The sequence below is a fragment of the Podarcis pityusensis genome (genome assembly GCF_964106645.2).
Source record: "Podarcis pityusensis genome assembly, chromosome: 11".
NCBI lineage: Eukaryota > Metazoa > Chordata > Lepidosauria > Squamata > Lacertidae > Podarcis > Podarcis pityusensis.
The window spans coordinates 23308878-23328853 of record NC_138036.1 but is presented as its reverse complement, the minus strand read 5'-3'; the positions used below and the strand labels follow the sequence as shown (position 1 = coordinate 23328853).

Genomic DNA, 19976 nt, shown 5'->3' with positions numbered 1-19976 from the left:
TTGGAAAGGAAAGAAACAGGCTGCACTAAATAATATAAATATGTTATTGGCACCATTTTAATGAAAGAAACAGTCAAATCCTATGCATATTTTCTTGGCAATAATTCTTTCTGTGTTCAGTGGGGCTTAGTCCCAGGGAAATGAGAACATCATTGGGCTGTAAATTTATGAAGATGCTAATCTGAACACTGTGGCAAATGAGATAATACAAATACCAAACACACCAGTCAATAATGCATCAGATTTCACTTTCCAGTTATTGTATCTGACATTGCAGTATATTTAGTTTCAAACAAAGACGACTCTGGGATATTTCCTCCAGGAAGTAATTTCAAAGATTATAGTTCATTACCATGCTTTTGTGAGCAAAGCATAAACTGTCACTCATGGGTCTTTTTACTTTCCCCCCTTTTTTTTACATTTAGTTTTTGCTCTTAACAGACCTGGCTGCCAGCATCAGATTTTCTATTGGCATGAACGATGTAGTAGAAGTGTAGCCGAATGATCCTCTGTGTCATCTGGAAAAGAGAAACAGGATTTAAATAAATATATTGAATGAATGAAAACTTCCAGCAAGGCTGCTGGTAAAAATGGTGTCAAAAAGCAAAACAACAGCAGCCCCGCCCCCATCTTCAAAATCACCCAAATGACATCAAAAGGACTGCAGAAGTAAAAGGTGTCTGGGTTCAAACTAAGAGGCATCCCAGCATATTATCTGGCATCAATACTCCTCATGTTTTAATCTCGCTCTCTGTTTATTTTTAACTAGAAGCATACCTGGAGTTCTTCCTTGACAAATGTTTTCTTTTGTACTCCTCCTCTGTAACTCGCCACACCCTAGGCAACGTCTTTAGCAGAATTATATCGGAAATATTTGTGGCTTGGATACATGAGAAGAGCTTGTTGACTTAAAGAAGCCAGGTACACCTTTACGTGGCCACAATAGAACAGGAAGACCACAGCTGAGCTCTCAGCAATGCGGATTTTGTCTGGGCAGCTCAAGAATGTTATCCACAGAAAGTATCTTTTTTTCCTTTCTAACAAGGATGGGATTTTGTCCTGAACAATTTTTGTGGTTGTCTGTTTAAACTTGGTTGTGGTTATCACCTGGGACAGTTGACCAAAGACATGCCTGAGGTTTCATGTTAAGACAAAATGGTCTTGGCAGAATAACTGTCAGTGAAAACTATCAAATGATGTGGCCCATTATATATTATATTTTCAGCCCTACTGCCATTTGAATTCCTTCCCCCCACCCAAAACCCCAAAACCCTCATTACACAATAAGCATAATTACTTCCACACAGTTGGTGCCCCATAGCACTAATTGTCATGGTTGCAATTGTTTGTTACCAAGCAGGAAAAAGTAAATAGTTAAATGTGGGAAAACAAGAGCCCTGTGCATGCGTTACTCACGAGAAGAGGCAAAGCCATGTGGTTTTGGAGGTTGGGCTAAGAATATGACTTCACTTGCTTTTTCTTTTTTTCTTTTTTTTTACCTCACCAGCTCTCTTCACACAAAAAACACCTGCATACTGCCAATGCTTGGAAATATCATATCCCCGAGACTAAAGCTGGGTTGAATATTCCCTCCCTCCTTTCACAGCTCAACTTCTGAGAAGTGGACAATTTTTTAGAATTTACAGTTTTACCATCAAGGGTTCTCTCCCTTTCCCCCCCTTTTTATCTAAAATCCTGGGACAGAATGCCACATGGGAACAATGCTGAAATAGACACTGAACACTCTTAATTGGGAAATTTAGTTTAAATAGAAGGGGGAAGAGACTTGTACCCCCTGGTTTGACTGTCTTGAATTGGTAATAGACAATCGGAAATATGAAAGTTTTCCCTAGTAAGATAGGAGGAAAGTACCCGTTTGATCTAGAAATGTTTTCCCCACTTTTACTCCCTGAGCCAAGTATTACACTTTGCTCCAATTTCCTAATAAATCTTAAGCTGATACCTGGAACTTGTCCTATTTCTGCATTTGAACGACTTGAGGTGATGCACACTGCTTCTTAGAGGTGTTCTTTCGGTCATGGCGCCATGACATTGCAATACCTTTCGAGGGAAGGTTGGCCTTGGTGAATCATTGGACTGGTTGAATCACTACGTTTGCCTGTATGGAAACATGACTGTGCATAAGGACTCCTGGGACAAGTTCAGACCAATATTATGCTGCTGCTAGATTTTTAAAAATATGATGTTCATCTTTCTTTCAGTGGTTTGTTTCTTTTTGGATGCTGCTATTTTGCAGCCTGTATATTTATAATTGTGTTAATTGCTTTAGTTCCACATGCTAGGAAAGATAAACAATTTTAGAACTGTTTGCAAGCTGTCTTAGGACCAAACCCAGCCATCCTCTGAAATCCACCCTTCTCCAGATTTTGAATGCAGTGCCCCAGCCAAGTCATGTGTAAAAAATTGAATAGAGTGTGCAATAAAATGGATTAATTTTAAATGCACTGAAGATCATCCTATAACCTAAAAAAGTGAAGTTAGACAAGAAGTCTTCACCCAGAGCTGAATTCCATGCAAAACCTTAGCAATTCATTTAGAAGCTCATAGGCAGATATATGTTTGAACAGGTACAATTTAAAAATCCTGCAACTTTCTAGTGCTGGCACAAAGGAACTGTTCTCAGAAGTTCACACATTATGTAGAAAAGAAGCTCCTAAATCTTGAGTCACAGTACAAAACTTCCTCCAAGGACAATCTTCGTAAATTCACAAATATTAACTAATGCAGGAATAGCCTGTCCAGTCATTCCTGACCTTTGGCTATGTTGGCTGGGGCAGATGGGAGTTGTAGCCCATAAAACCTGTAGGGCGCCATATTGGCCACCCTTGAACTGAAGAGTTTGTCCCTTGAAGTAATTGATTGTTATGGCTTTTGATGCTTTGCGAAATGTTTAAAATCTTGATGAGCCTTTCAAAAATTAGAATTCCCTTTATATCATCTGACCTTTCATAAGATGCCCTAAAGTGGCCATTCTTTTCAAAAGCATTAATGTTTTCTTACATTAGCTCCTCAGCCAGAACACCCTACATCATTCCCTCTTCTGCAATTTCCTGATTCTCCATTATACATGCTCTTTAATGATGCAGTATTTAATAGAAGCCTGGGGCCAAACCTGTCTGCAAATGCTTTCTGAGAATATCCAGGACATAACCAAGAAAACTGAGGACAGTGAATTTGTTTCAATTCCAACAATATTTAATTGCACGCTGAGTAATAAAAATAAATGAGGCTCCAAAAGATAACTCTCTGCGTGGTTACTGGCCAAGTTAGCTGATTCTCAGTTTGACATTTGCTTGAGCACAAGGTAGATGTCAGCCATCTTTGGAAGAAACAGCAAGCTATTCACGCACAGGTAACTACGGCATGCCACAGGGTACTGCAGGTACCACCAGAGTGAAATGTCTGTCCTAAGATTTCATGTGATCAGTGATAATGGGTCATTGCTTTTTAATCATATAAGGACAATGCTAGAAGCTAAGCTGGGTGGTGATGGCTACCTATAAAAATGAATATCACTCACCAGAAGGTGAACTAGTGAGCTGTGGAAAATTCAATACATTTTTACAAAACATTTTCACAACATTTTTATATGTGTCAAGAGTCTCCTTTGAATTATGGTGCTGGATGAGACTCTTGAGAGTCCCATGGACTGAAAGATCAAACCTATCCATTCTTAAGGAAATCAGCCCTGAGTGCTTACTGGAAGGACAAATCGTGAAGCTGAGACTCCAATACTTTGGCCACCTGATGAGAAGAGAAGACTCCCTGGAAAAGACCCTGATGTTGGGAAAGATGGAGGGCACAAGGAGAAGGGGACGACAGAGGACGAGATGGTTGGATAGTGGTCTCGAAGCGGAGACTTCCGGGGTGGCGCCATCGGTAATGGCGGACTCCCTCTGATCCGGAGGGACTGGCTCTACGGAAATCGGGTCTGTTCCGCTACGGCGAAGCAGGGACCCTTTAAAAAATCACAGGCGGGTGAAGCCTGTGACCGTGGGACTCGGCGGGCACCTTTCGCGCCCCCCCAATTTGTAAAGGAACCCAATTACGGGCTCCGGAGCGAAGCGGAGCAAGCGGCGCGGTGCTGAGAGTCAACTGCTTCTTCCGTGGAGCGAAGCCGCACAGCCGTTACCGGAGAGCGCTACCTTTTTCCTGTGACAATCTGGCTACAAAAACAACTACCCGTGAGTAGGTTAAATTTGGACAATTGGACTCTAAACAACGACCCGTGAGTAGAACGGAAAATTGGACTAAGAAATTCCTTTTAATTTGGCACTGAAGCGGGAAGGTCTAAACAGGAAGTCAGCCTTCCGCTTTTTGTAGAAAGATTAAAGCAAAGACAGGGCAAGCTAGAGTTTAGAAAACCATTTGTAAAGGATCAACTTTCATCATCTAAAATTACTGAACCCCCTTTGGAAGCAGGAGAAGAGGGGGGATTTTTTCTGGACTGTTTAAACCTGCAGAAGAGTGTGTAAAGAAAAGCAATTTTCCACCGTCTTGAACCTGGGAGCGGGGTGTCAGGACAGACGTTTTCGGAGTTCATTGACTATAGACAAACGTTTTTGACAGACAGTTAAAAGAAGAGAAACATAGTGATTCCATTGTTCTCCTTCGCAGTTAAAAGGAACAAAATATTGACAAAATATCTGAAAAAGGAAACTTTGTTGTTAGATCTGCTTTAAAAAAAAAGAGAGAAAGATGGATACAAATAGAAGTTCTTTCCCTAGAGGGAGCTTGTGAAACTGTTATTAAATCTGAATTGGGGAGCTTTGCAGCTGCAATAGATTAAGATCGTAGGATCAGACTTTGACCTTGCACAACAATGTACTCGGAGGCTCTGGTGCGTGCTTTCTGCAAGACAAGTGCTTTATTGGAACAGTTACATGAGAAGACGGATTTGATGACTGTTGCGATCAGAAATTTTGGACAGGTAGTGGGTATCTATATAGAACCCACTCAGGAATCAATTCAGGAGTGTGCTCTGACAGATCAGATGAGGGAGGAGGTTGTGGCTGGACCCCGGGAGGCAGAGATGGAGGGAACTGTGGCCCAGCAGGAACATGAGTTGTTGGATCTGACGAATGAACCCGGAAAAAGCCAGATTTGGAGAGATAGAGTCTTGTTTGGCTTGGAGATGGGGGGCTGGATAGACCCCCCTATGCAGGGATGTTTTGACTTTTCAAGTCTGGCATTGGGCAGGGAGGAGTTTGGAGTTGTGGGGGTCCTCAACTTTGGAGGGACCTTGAAACATGCTTTTAAATACCACATGGAGTTCAGTGTGGACTATGGAAAGGGCTGATCTGTCGAGAAGGGTCAAAAATATTGTCAAGCTGGAGTCTCCACGAGTGAAAGGAGCAGAAGACAAAGTAAAGTACAGGTATAAATATGAAGAAGATCTGCGGAAGGGACATGGAAGAGACTTAAGGGCCTTGGACATAAGGTTACCAGGTTAATGAACTAGATGGATGGGATAGAAAGGACTGACAAAACCCGAGACCAGGAGGAAGAGAGGTTGGATGAAGATTGGAAGAAAGTTTTAAAAATTCTACTTAGGAATGTTTTCTAAAATTAATGAGTATTAGAAAAATGTTGGAACGAAATTATTTGGCTTTAGCAGAAATGTTAAAAAGAACTATGTAAGAATATGTTATGGTTATGAGAAATTGGTATAAATAAGATTTAAGTTTTAAGTTTTAGGGTTTTTTATGGTAAGATAAGGTTAAAATAGATTAAGGTAATTTAATGACAGAATATTATGAAAAATGGAAAGGATTTGCTGTGACAATCAACAACTAGAATACAAAAAAGGGAGGTGTGAGGAGGTCGATGAAATAAGGTAATGACAGTTAAGGATTTGGGAATATTGGATCTGTTTTTAAATCTTTGTGGTTTATTTTTGCTTTCTGATTTTGATGTGCTATGTGTTTTGTTTTTGCTTTTTGATTTTGACTTTTATCGATTTGTATTGTTTAATTGCTATTTGTTTCTTTCTTGTTTTTTCCTTCTTTTTCTCTTTGTTTTCTTCGTAATTTTAAAATTCTCAATAAACATCATTTAAAAAAAAAAAAAAGGATAGTGTTCTCGAAGCTACCAGCATGAGTTTAACCAAACTGCAGGAGGCAGTGGAAGACAGAAGTGCCTGGCGTGCTCTGGTCCATGGGGTCACGAAGAGTCGGACATGACTAAACGACTAAACAATAACAACAGATTCTACCTCTGTCTCGAATGAGGAAGGGCTGGCCAGACCTGCTGATCTAGCACCACAGAGAGATAGGTCCTGGAAACCAAACCAACCCCAGCATCATGACCAGGTCCAAGTCCATCAGATTGGGAGGCCTTTAGTCAGGGACCCCTGAATCTAAACCTTCAGTGACTGTACTACGAGAGCCTGCAACCCCTGTGGAACCACGTGGCTCCATGCCAGGGAACCCCATCCCCATGATGGCCTATCAACACAGGTAACAAACCTGGAGGGAATAATCAGAGGAGAGTAAGTACGCTGGATTCCAAGCTAGAGGCCTATCGCTGTAAGGTTTCCCTCTCATCAAGGAAGAGGCAGGGCATGGGAGGGATAGTCTGGCCCTGGATGTGTCAAAGGTTTCAGTCAAGTCTAGGCATTGTTGGAAGAGGCTGCTCACTGAGAACTTTCCATGGTGTCACCTTATGACATATCTCTTATCAAGATCAGGACAGGTTATTGTTCATAGTAGATTGTGGGGGCCAGTTTGGAGGGCTGAGCTGCCTCCCTCCCAGAAAATGCTTCTCCTTACCCAAGACTTCACTCAGTTTTGTTGTGATGGCAAAAGAGAGAAGAAAACATAAATAGTGCCCTTACTGGGATGCCCTCTCTGGTCATCTGATTAAGCATTTGACAAGCGGAGAGCAAATAATAAACTCCGCTTCTCAGCTGATCTGCTTGGGAGGCCTGTGTGTGTGTGTGTGTGTGAGAGAGAGAGAGAGAGAGAGAGAGAGAGAGAGAGAGAGAGAGCATGAGAGAGAGAGTGCATGAGAGAGTATGGGGTAGCCACACCCACTGCTGGCATGGATGACCAAGGGATGAAGGTGGCTATTGGGCCAAAATAACTTTAGCCACCCTTGCATTAAACCCTGGAAATGATGAGTTATAAATAAAAAGGCCAGCTGGCATAATACCACAATAGTAGCAGTGTTGACACAATGTTTCTGAGGGTCAATGTGGTGAAATATACATAAGTAAACAAGGAACAAAATGGCTATAAATTGCTGGGTTCAATATTCAATCCTTGCCAGGCTGGCTATATTGACAGATCCAAACACAATGTTTTAACAAGTGAAAATATTATTTTTTTTAGCTATTATGTATGTAGAGGGACCAAGGCGACCAATCACCCCATTGGCATACAATATTTTGGGCATGACTGTTCCCTGGAAATCAGTCGTTGCTTGCATTTCTTTCGCAATGTTAGAGATGTACTGTATTTCTCGTAACTCCTTACCTGGTGAAATTGTCCTTCATAACTGCCACTTGTAACTCAGTATATAAATAATTGGAGTGCATTCCTTCTTGACTTGGCAGCCAGGTGAATAATCTCCAAGGACCAGACTTCAGGCAGCGCCCACTAATTAGCTGCATTTTTGTGGTGTGCCTGGCTACCTAGAACCTGCTGAGGCACAGAAAGTGCCTTGGCACACTGATCTGAAACTGCTTCTGACATCATATGGTTCTCACATTGTCTGAGAGCAGCTCTTTTCAACCAGTACGCCAGTATGATCTGTGAAATTCTGGGATTTAGAGGAGGCAAGTAGGTATGGAGATTGTGCCTTTTTCCGGGATACGGAACCATTTATGCAGGAATGGCATCTCCCATTACTCTGTTTCAGCTACACAGCTATAGGATGAGAAACCATTTCTACATAATGGAGCTATTTAAGTGTCCAGGATTAGGAGCTGGCGATCCTGATTATGTCACTTGTGACGTTTGTTCCATGCTGGCATCCTTCTGTCTCGGGAAACAATGGAGGAGTGCACCTTTGGGCATGAGGTCAAGCTGTTGGAAGGTTGCAGCACCAGCTGTGGCTGTAGAGACTGATGCAGAAGAGAAATGTTTTGCTGCAGACATCTTTGTAATGCAGAGTTGGTCTTGTTCTGGAAACCAGTTCCCCATAGAGCATATCCTAGGGGATTCTGCCATCTTCCATTCTGTGGACATGACCAAGCGTAGACATCACTAAGACAGGAGTGCGAACATGCTGGGAATGTGGGCTTGAGAGGGCATATATTTGTTTGAATTCTGACCTGCCATTTGATACCCAAACTCCTGACGTAGTGCATTTTCCAGCTTCAGCGATAACAGTAACTGCAGTATCTTCCACTATTTTCCCTCTGCACATATTTTATTGCCAACTTTGTTCTCTTCTTTTCGTAAGGTTCTGCAAAGAACAGGAACTCCTGCTGCAGTTGTTTGCATTTTCACAAACTCCCTTTCTTTTATTTTCTGACACTACGGTGCTGCATATTCTGTTCCTCTTTTGGCCTCTGAAAAACCACATGTATTTAGAAGATAGTCTGCTTCCATCTTGCCTTTCACCTTAAAGGGTTTAGGAAGAGTTCAGAAAATATCTCGTGTCTGCCAAAAAAACCAACATCATAAATTATGACACCTTGTTTGAAGGACATATATCTCATGAACATCTGCATGTTTACTTGGAAGAAAGCCCCACCATGTCCAATGGGATTGAACCCATCAAAGGTTCTTGCTCATGGCTCTGCTGCATTTGACCCTCAGGCATGAAGCAGTATTTATATTCCCCTGGCCACCTTATATTTATCTGTGGTATTGACCTCTCGGTTCACATTGCCAGCAATCACAGCACCTCTAATGGAACTTGTGTAAAATTAAAGAGATAAAGCTTTTATCTTTTATACTACCCTTCCTGTGGGGGAAAATTGTACCATCAACACTCAGGAAAGGAGCAAGCCTATTCAATGGAGACCTCCGATACGACAGATCTGGAAGCTAAAGTGCAGATATAATCAGTTTGTATAGGCTGATTTTTTTTAAAGCCTTGTTAAGTTTGCCACCAAATTATTTGCTAAAAGCAAATCTACCAATGTGTACAATGAGTCAGAGAACTGCCCCCTCCCAATTAATCACCCTGGGCTTATTTCATGCAAGACAACCATTGCTTTATCACCGTAATCAGAACCTCCTTGGAGAAATTTATTTAATTAAGAGTATAAATAACATAAAGCCACATGGGAGACATCACAGGGCCACGGGGACAAGGAAAGCAGATTCTGCCACCAATGTGTCTGTTTTATCTGGATTTGGTTGGCATAATGTTTTTATATGTAGGTAGGCGAAAGATGCAAGCCTAAGGTCCCAGGGTGGATTGCAACAATGTAAAATACAATTTAGAACAGACTTAACAACTAAAAATACAATCACAAAAGAATGGGTGAGTCCTAAACTGGTAAGACAGCTACAGCTATTCTTGGACTGTGATAGCTTGACTACATTGATAACCTCACCGCTGGATTACTGCTGTGCACTCCATGTGGGGCCATACTTGCAGTTGGTCTGGAAGCTGCAGCTGGTGGAAAATGAAGTGGCTAGATTACTTGTGTGAGCAAGCTACCATCAATATACACCACCCTGCTTGTGAGATTTGCACTGCCTGACAGTCTGCTACCAAGCCAAGTTCAAGATGTTGATGTTGTCATAGAAGGTTGTATACAACTCAGGACCAGGTTAACTGAGAGACCACCTTATATCTGAGATCTGTGGGAGAGTTCTCCTGCAAGTTCCAAAGATCTCAGAAGCTTTTAGCCTCTGTTCTGTTGAGAGATGACAGTTGCCTGCCTTTTGCACTTTCCAGAAACAATTTGAAGATCCATAAATGCTGGGCCAATGGGTCTGTGCCTTGAGTGTCTGGCTTTAGTTTTGTTTTAAATGCATCTTCTGGTTTTGTTGTTTTTCTTATTGTGCATCACCTTAAGGCAATTGTATAGAGAATGATATTAATAAATTGTTATTACTAATATTGATTCTGATTTGGGTTTGAATTTTAGGAATCAATTAAAGCACACCCATTCAGTATCTGGGATTCTCCACTTCTGCCATACAGGTAAGTGGGAGATCAGAGCAGGCTATACAGGAATGTTGTGGGGGGTTTTGCAGGTCTTAAGTGTTCCTCCACGTGAACTTCGCACGTGCTTTTCTATTTCAGTCTGTGGGATCAGCCCATCCATATTTACTTTCTAAGTTGCCAATTGCATTTGACTCCAGCGAGTGAGAGTCAAGGTGATCATGGGAGGACTGATGTTTGAATAGCTGGAGTTGCTCTTCCTATACAGAAAGCATTTCCGTGAATGGATGGGACTTTGGCAGGAAACAAGCACTGGTGAATGATGACATTCCATCAAACCACAACTTATTTACTCTTCTGGCGTTGCCTGTTTATATGCAGCTCACTGGGCACTCATTTTTAACCAACTCTGAGAGAGAGAGAGATCAAGGATCCCATTTGTGACTGCTGGAATTCCATATGACAGCCATTAATCTTTTGTGTACACATGCCACTTCCTAATACAAGCTTGAGGACAATTAAATATGCATCTCTTTTCATGACTGAGAGTTCAACCAGTGTTTAAAAAAGGTAGATATTATCTTGGTCTGATTTACTTCAGAGTAGACCCATTTGATTCAAAGATGCTACTTTTAGATATGTGACAACAGGGGGCTTATAGCATGAAATGGTGGCATTCCTGTGGTATGTCAGTGTTAAGGTTCCTAACACAATACACATCTTCGTCAAAACGGTTCACATACAAAGCTGAATAGCTTTCTGATTAGCCTTATGTTTGCTGTGGGATCGTTCGCACTAAGTGCCACCTGATTGTATTGATAGGTTAAGATGTACAGCTATTATAACTGTTCTTTGAAAGCCTAGGGCTTTCTTGGAAGAGATGTTAACCTAGCATGTCTGTAATTCCATTAATTTTCCTAGGATCCTTTAAAAAGGGTGTGTGTGTGGTAATGGCAGCTTTCAGGTTCTAACTTAGAGACAAACTGAATATTGTATTGAAAAGATCAGCAGCTTCACATGTGAGCACTTTCAGGTATCTCAGGTGAACACCAATTGGGCCCAGCGTTGTGCAAATTGCCAATATGGGCCCAGTGATTTGTTCATTTCTAATTTGTCAATGTGGGCTGGAATGTTGTCACTTGTCACCACTATTTGCCACAGTTCCTCAGACTCCCTGAGAAAGTTAGTTTGGATACAGGGTTTTGCAAAGAATACATTCTGCTTTTCCACAATCTCCTTTCCTTCTTTTAGCACACCCCTGACATCCATACTGTCCAAAGGTCCAAGAGCCTTCCTTCCCCATTTCCTGCTTCAGATATATCTAAATAATATTTTATTGTTGGTTTTAATGTTTTTATAAGGGACGTGGGTGGCACTGTGGGTTAAACCACAGAGCCTAGGACTTGCCGATCAGAAGGTCGGCGGTTCGAATCCCCACAACAGGGTGAGCTTGGTCCCTGCTCCTGCCAACCTGGCAGTTCAAAAGCACGTCAAAGTGCAAGTAGATAAATAGGTACCGCTCCGGCGGGAAGGTAAACAGCGTTTCCATGTGCTGCTCTGGTTCGCCAGAAGCAGCTTAGTCATGCTGACCACATGACCCGGAAGCTGTACGCCGGCTCCCTCGGCCAATAAAGCGAGATGAGCACCGCAACCCCAGAGTCGGCCACTACTGGACCTGATGGTCAGGGGTCCCTTTACCTTTACCTTTAATGTTTTTATGCTCCTCAAATTCATCCTCACATTCCTGTGTTGAAAGACTCTTAGGCCACATACACACCATACATTTAAAACACCTCCCCTGAACCTGGTAACTGGAGTTTACCCCCCACAGAGCTACAATTTCCAGTACCTCTAACAAACCACAGTTGCCAGGATTCTTGCTGGGCTGTGTGTTTTAAATGTAAGACATGTAAGCAGCCTTAGTCTCATTCAGGAGTACAATGAAACAAGACCAAGCAGGATATGAACATTAGCACTTTCCTTCTGAATTCTCCTGTAATGTGAAAGTTGTTGAGTGCAATCTAGGTAAGACCATCAGGCTCACACGGTCCGAGGAAATAAGCGACCTTCAATTGCTTATTATTCCACCCTACCCTGAAGGCTTCAAGTGGATTAGAATATAAAACCAGAAGCATAAAAGAGTAAGTACATTTATAGGAATGCTAAACTAGGCAGTTAGTCCCTTTTGAGTCAAATGGGAGTTGAGTGTACCTCTTATTCCCTCTCAATTCTGCATCAAGATTGCTTTGAATTATCCCTGCATTGGAACAGGCAATACTGGGTGCACAATACATATTTCCTTGCAGAGATTGCATAATGTTATTGGCCGAGCCTATCTGCAACTGAAGTCATTTCCTCCTATCCATTCTTCTGGTTTGTTTTGAAGGGCTCATTGTGCTACTTTGAGTTAGTTCAATTTACATAATTCTTTTTTGTTTGTTTGTTTTGGATTAGCTCAGAAAGGGTATTGTGCAGGCAGATTTGCATGTATGCACATGTGAGAGCTAGAATAGGAGCCAGGTATGACACTAGCTAGGGCAATTTCAGACAAGTGCTGCAGAAGATTCTTCTTCTACGGCCCAACCTTACCCAACCTGGTGCTCTCCTGATGTTTGGGATAGGAACGGTGTGAGCTGCAGTCCAAAACACCCAAAATATTTCCCATTTTGGGAAAAGTTGCTGTAACATATTTGGCTAATTTGCAAGCCAGGCTTGATTATTGTAACTCACTCTACGTGCGGCTGCCCTTGAAACTGACCCAGAAACTCCAGCGGGTGCAGAATGCCGCGGCGAGACTCCTCACAGGGTCCTCGCTGCAGGAGCACATTCACCCAGTGCTATACCAGCTGCACTGGCTCCTGGTGGAGTACAGAATCAGGTTTAAGGTGCTGGTTTTAACCTTTAAAGCCCTATACGGCCTAGGGCCTCTCCTAGTATGCCCCACGGAGGACCTTAAGGTCTGCAAATAACACCCTGAAGATCCCAGGCCCCAGGGAGATTAGACTGGCCTTGACCAGAGCCAGGGCCTTTTCAGCCGTGGCCCCAGCCTGGTGGAACGCTCTCTCACAAGAGACCAGGGCCCTGCGGGATTTGACATCTTTCCACAGGGCCTGCAAGATGGAGCTGGTCCCCCAGGCCTTTGGTGGGGGTCAGTCTGATTCTTTTCTTTCCGTATAAGAACAAGCATTAAAGAGGCCTCCTAGCCCACTCACAGGTCCTTCATAAGACCAGTGGTAACAGTTGGCCCTGGAGAATATTAACCACTCTCAATTTTACCCATGGACTGCCATCTGTCCAGATTTTAATTTGCTCTGAACTAATTTTAAGGTGTATTTTAATTAATTGATTGCCTGTTTTATGTTTCTTATGGTCTTTGTATACTGTGTTAGTTTTATGATGTTAGCTGCCCTGAGCCCAGTTCCTGCCAGGGAGGGCTGGGTATAAATAAAATTTATTATTATTATTATTATTATTATTATTATTAATTACCCAACGAAAACATCAGAAGAGCTCAGGTGGATCAAAGCAAGTATCTGCCTACACCAACTCAAGAGCTGGTGGTATATAGGGCCTATTGGGGGGGGCTGTTGGAAGTATGAGGAGGGGTGCGGATTCTGGGGATCCTTGGCCACCCTGGAGGTCTCTAGTTGTATAAATGCAGATCTTCCTCTCTGCCAGTGGAGCAACCCTTGTGCCCCCTTTGCCTGGCTTTAGGATTGCTCTATTTTCAAACCAGGTTCACCCAAACTGAGCAACTGTTTCACCCTGAAAGTATTGCATAATCTGCGCTCCAAATTCTCTTCATAATGAGCTTTTAGAAGATATTTATAAGTAGGCTGTCAGCTTAACAGGATGTACCAAATCCTGTAGCTTCAAAAGCCATTTTTTTATTTTTTTTTGAGGGGCTTCTTAGGGCTTTCCAATCCCTGCCAAATGTTAATCATGCAGCTGCCAACACACTTATTATTATTGCATGGCATATCTTTGATGTTATGTTAAGGGTGAGCTCCAGGTTCGAGAGGTAAAATTAGAGCACCCTTTCAGCAGTGGGATTATCCCACAATCCAGGGATGGGTGGCTAACCTGTAGCCTACCAGATGTTGTTGACTACAGCCAGCATGCAGTTGGAGATGATGGGAGTTTGTAGTCCAACAACTTGGACTACAAGGTTCCATGGAAGACCACAGGTTCTCCATGAAATTCTGCTTGTGGTGATTAAGGATCTAAGCCTTTGTTCCTTATCTATATCCACTGTGTTAGTCAGAGTGTGACACAAAGACCTTGAAGGAATTCTTCTTACAAGCAGGATTTTGTTGCTTCAGCAAATGGTGTAAATGGTCCAGCTGGTAACCTGCCTGCCTTTGGTATTTGTTTGAGTAAATCACATGACATGCCAGCCACTATATTAGAGCAATATATCCTTAAGATGTCATTCGGTAGCGTCCAGATATAATGGCTGTTGAGTGCACAATATACATTTCTGACACATGTTGAGGTACCGTTTGCGCTAAGCGTGTCCTTCATCCTTCGGTAAGGTCACATCTAAAGGAGGTGGGGGGGAGAAATCAGTCTCCTGAGCCGTTGAGATGAAGTCAGCATATTATCAACACACCAGCCGCTGTACGTGACAAGGCTGGTGTCGGAGGGAAATACAGGAGCCAAAAATAGTCTGGAAAACATGAGATATAACTTTAAAGGGACAGAATCCAACAATCTGAAGCCAGAATGGGTTTTGTTTCCCCTGATGTATAACTGCCTTATGTGGAACACCCTTCAGCTTCTAAAATTTGTCTGATCCTAATAAATTCATAATTAGTAACTGCTTTCCTCTTGCCTCTTAAAAAAAAGGACCTGCTTCTGATCAGATCTGTAAGCCTGCCTGCCTTCTCTCAGAAGGATGGGGGTGGGTTTCTTGGGTTGGGGGAGAAACCTAAATCATATTTTCTGGTGGAAATATACAAACTGAAACATAGCCATCCTTTGAAAATTCCCGAATTCCCCAAACTTTGCAAAAATCCCTGTATTTTGCACTGCAGTTTTCCAACCAAGAAATGTGTACAAAAATGCATATACCAGGATAAAAATAGGATATTTTTATGCATATACTAGGATAAAAGAATTACACATGTGTGTTGTATTAGGGAGCACTGCTTGGCAAAAATGTGTATGTTAGGCAAAATTAACATACTATTTAAAAAATAGCACAATGAGGATGAACTTTTATGAAGGCTTATTTTTTTTTAAAAAAAATGGAAATGTAGAGAAATGGATTTCAGATAGTAAAAAATGAAAAAGCAAAGTTGACATATTTGCCCCTCTGTATTGGGGTATAGGGGCTATGGTCACTCATTGTAACAGGTAGCAAAGAGTTTTTGTTTTAATATATCTATAATATGTGGCTTTTGCTTTGTTGTTGTTTAGTATGTTGCTTTGAGTTGCCTTTGGCAAGAGGAAACAACAACAACAACATCATCATAATAATGAATGAATGAACAATTTTCCCAATGGAGAGATTCAGAAAGTAGAGTCCCCCACTTTTGGGCTTTTTGGTTTGTTCATAAATGATCTAGAGTTTTTCACTGGAGATGCCAGGGACTGATTCTGCGACCTTCTTGCAGTGCATATGCCAAGTGCTCAAGTGCTGTTCTTCCAACGTGGCAGGAAAAGTAAGCTATATGCTGCTTCTCTTCTGTTTTTGATGCTTATGTGTAAGGGACAAAATGGAAATTTAGCCTTTGTCTCGAGCTCCCATATCTCACCTTGTGGGAGAGATATGTGAGTTGCCACATATCTTGAGTGGAGTGAAGTGAAGCTTGAGAAGAGGCAGTGCAAAGAGGAAGCACTTCCTTCCCCCTCGTCCCATGTAGCAGCCTAAGAATCTGCCTCTTCTTCACTATTTATTACAACCAATATGCCTAGCAATGTGGCTTGGTCTACACATGCAGCACAATAAGGTGCTTCTGAGGTGGCAAATGATGGGATCTTTCACTTCAGACTGCAGGCCTTGTAAGGATAAATGTCACTATACCTTTAAGGTCACCATGCATATCTTGTTTGGGATGTTAGGCTCAAGCAGAAGGCAAGGCTAGAAGCAGAGTGAAAAAGCAACTAAAAGACCTGTTGTATATATAGCTCTATTTCTTATTTACTGTATTTTTCACTCCATAAGACGCACCAGACCACAAGACGCACCTAGTTTTTGGAGGAGGAAAACAAGAAAAAAAATATTCTGAATCTCAAAAGCCAGAACAGCAAGAGGGATCGCTGCGCGGTGAAAGCAGCAATCCCTCTTGCTGTTCTGGCTTCTGGGATAGCTGCGCAGCCTGTATTCGCTCCATAAGACGCACTCACATTTCCCCTTACTTTTTCGGAGGGAAAAAGTGAGTCTTATAGAGCAAAAAATACGGTAAATCCTCTGACCTGCTCATCATTTGGCAGAGAACATTACAGGCTCCGGCTCATATTTGTGAATGTTTCTCTTTTTAAAAGCAACAATACCAATATCACATACCCATGAACTGCCAAGAAAAAAAAGGGACATCCCATTTTTCCTTGCAGGTGGACAGTGGCCAAAATGGCCACCACAATCTCACATTATTTTGGACACTGTGCCCAGAAAGCATTTTTTTTGGGGGGGGGGATGCGATCTCATGCGAGTCACATGACTCATGCGGGAGTGTGGACCTGGAATATCGCTTCCTGGATTTGGGCCGTGTCATGTTGGAAGGTATTATCTCAGTCGGCAAGTACATAGCCACCTTTATCTGTTGGAGGTGTTTTTACTTTTAGTGAGTTCTTTAAAGGGAATAAATATGCAAAAAAGGGGGGGTTATCTTACCTGTAGACTAATGTAGTGCAGTCCACTCTACCACCTCATCCATTCTGCTGCTTGTGAAGATTAGGCCTGTGATGGATGGGCTGCTGTGGGGAGACTCCTAAATGTCTGTTTATTGCAAAGACCCCTTTGAGGCTACAATTCAACAGAACACAGAGACACATTGTACTCCTGAGGTGAATGAATGACGGACCTCTGCACAAAGGGCTGGCTACAGACATATTGCTACCTGAGGTGGAGCAGCAAATGGGTCATGCCCCGCTCTCCCCAAAATCAAGGTGTATAGCACCCTAGGGCCAAGCAAGTTATTTTGTCACTTGAGGTATAATATCTTGTAAGAGCCTCTCCCCTTCTCCGGCAGGAAAATACAAGAACAATTAATCAAATAACTGTTTGCAGACCTTTCATGGCATTCCAAATCAGCCGCCTGAGGCTGTCATCTCATTCCGCCTAATAGCAGGGCTGGCCCTGTTTGTGTGTCAGAGCTGAAGGGCAGGTTTTCCACTGTTGGTTTGCAGGACCACTGTAAAAGGGAGAGGGTGGAAGGTAGGCTTCAGCCATACATCAATGCAAACATACAACTGAACAACAAGCATATCACCCTGCACTTGTTACCTGGTTATGCTACACAGAATGTATTAATCAGAACTCAGTTCCGTAAAGATGGAAATAGTCTACAAGGACACCATGAGAATAATGGGAGACATAGATTGCATACCTTCCAACTTTTCCTATCCCAAATCCGGAACATGCCACCACTTCCACGCACACCCAGGCCTCCTTGCCCTGCCACCACCTGCCAATTTACCTTCGCCAGCTCTTCTCTCCTCCACAGCTGCATTGAGGCATCTACTGACGCGGCAGGTCCTCTGCTGCCGTGGCAAGGCCTCCACCACCATTAGGCCTCCACCACTTCCACTGCTGCCTTGACAAGGCTGAGACGTCTGCTGCCACAGTGAGGGCTCCTCCACCACAAGGCCTCCCAAGGCCACTGACGTACTTCTAGAAGCTGGTGCTATGCTTCTGGAAATGCACAGAAGTGCAGCCCGGCTTCCTGGAGTACGTCAGTGGCTGTGGAGGGCCATGGTGGGCCTCAATGGAGGCCTCGTGGTGAAAGGGGCCCCATGGCAGAGGCAGCAAAGGAGGAAACAGAACATCCAGGATTGATATCAGAAGCCAGGGCAACTTCTGTCAATCCAGGATGTCCTGCTCAAAGTGGGATGATTAGCAGGTATGAGAATGGCTGCCCCAAGTTTGCCACCCACCGAGATGGGGGGGGGTGTCAGAGGGATTTCAGGGATTCCTATTCAGAGGAGGGGTTTTTTTAATGCAATGGGGACAGGCTTCTTAGTGATTTTTCTTTTTTTTTAATGTTTGCGTGGCTTTAAAATAAAATAAAGCTGCTTGCAAAGCCCAGTTAAAATATGTTTCCCCCCACAACGACCCAAAAAGAAAATGTATTTGGGAAAGGAAAGCATAGCAGTGGTGAGAAGTAGACCAGTCCTAGAGGGTATTTGGTTCACCCATGAATTGAACACCTCTTTACCCAGCAATTTCAAACAATTTAAGAGAAACATCCATTTGAGACGTAAGGGTTCTTTAATCACACTCACACACAGAGAGAAATATGCATCTTTTAGCTCTGCAAATTCAGCAGCTCGCGCAGCATATGCAAAGCTTTTATTATCCAGCCTACATAGTAAAAACAATATTCTCAACAGCAGATGGAATGAAATAAAAATGCCACAGTGCAAATGGTCCCCGCAGGGTGGGGGAGGCATTGATTCACTCCTGGACCTCATACAAAAGCCATTCTGCATCTTGTAGAATAGGCTGTTGCAACACCAAAGCTTTGTTTTCTTCCCCAGCTTCCTCCCGTCTATGTACACACAAATAATTCACGGCTAAAATAGGCTCTCTGAGGCTTCCTCATCCTGAACTTAGCCATTAGCTTTCTACTCCTTGCATTCATAAATAGCCTGAGAGTTTTCATGGCTCGGGAGGTCAGCACGTTTCACACCATTGTTCTTTATGGAGTTACGTGAAGGTTATTTCATTACGGCGAGCGGGAGGGGCAGGTTTTAAGTCTTTCTCAGCATTGAAGGACTATCTCTGTGACTACAATAGCTACAAGGTGATCTAGGCTGACCTTGGCAAGTGTTCGAGTTGCAAATCAGTCTTGGCAATTGGTCTAAATTCTCCCTAGCATTATTATGCAACTTGACATGAATTCTCAAGTAGTGAGCGGAGCCAGGGCCAGATAATAATACCTCTTAAGAACGGCAAGGTCTTATTGATAATATGGACCAAATGATACTGTATTGACTCAAGTCTAATGCACCATCGAATCTAATGCGCACCTCAATTTTGAGAAACTTGAAACCAAAAAAAGTATTCGCTGGCAAATGTTAATGTGCCATTGAAACTAATGGGCAGCTTAATTTTCACAACGTAATTTGGCTAAAAACAGTGAGCATTAGATTCAAGTAAATACGGTACATTTTACAGAGAGATTATTGTTGTAAGCATACCTTCCAACATTTCTCCAATGAAAATAGGGACGTCCCAGTCCATAACGGGTTAATTTTACTATTTATAGCCCACCCATATTACTGGGTTTCCCCAGCCACTCTAGGCAGCTTCCAACATATATAAAAACAAAAATGAACATTAAACATTTTTTTAAAAGCCTTCCCTATACAGGATTGCCTTCAGACAGCTCGGGGGTCAGATAACTCTATACCCTCCAACATATCTCCAATGAAAATAGGGACATCCTAAGAAAATGTAAAAGCTATGGTTTTCCCAGTAGTGATGTATGGAAGTGAGAGCTGGACCATAAAGAAGGCTGATCGCCGAAGAATTGATGCTTTTGAATTACGGTGCTGGAGGAGACTCTTGAGAGTCCCATAGACTGCAAGAAGATCAAACCTATCCATTCTTAAGGAAATCAGCCCTGAGTGCTCACTGGAAGGACAGATCCTGAAGCTGAGGCTCCAATACTTTGTCCACCTCATGAGAAGAGAAGACTCCCTGGAAAAGACCCTGAAGT

The 19976-nt window shown here is 42.7% G+C and overlaps 1 long non-coding RNA gene across 1 annotated transcript; it reads right to left on the bottom strand.

The window, feature by feature from the left end:
- Nucleotides 1-443: 443 nt before the first annotated feature.
- LOC308458552 lies at nucleotides 444-16980 on the bottom strand. Its single transcript, XR_013977549.1, has 3 exons — nucleotides 16928-16980; nucleotides 14589-14758; nucleotides 444-518 (listed from the first exon to the last, which is right to left on the bottom strand). It is a non-coding gene; the product is annotated as an uncharacterized lncRNA (long non-coding RNA).
- Nucleotides 16981-19976: the final 2996 nt, after the last annotated feature.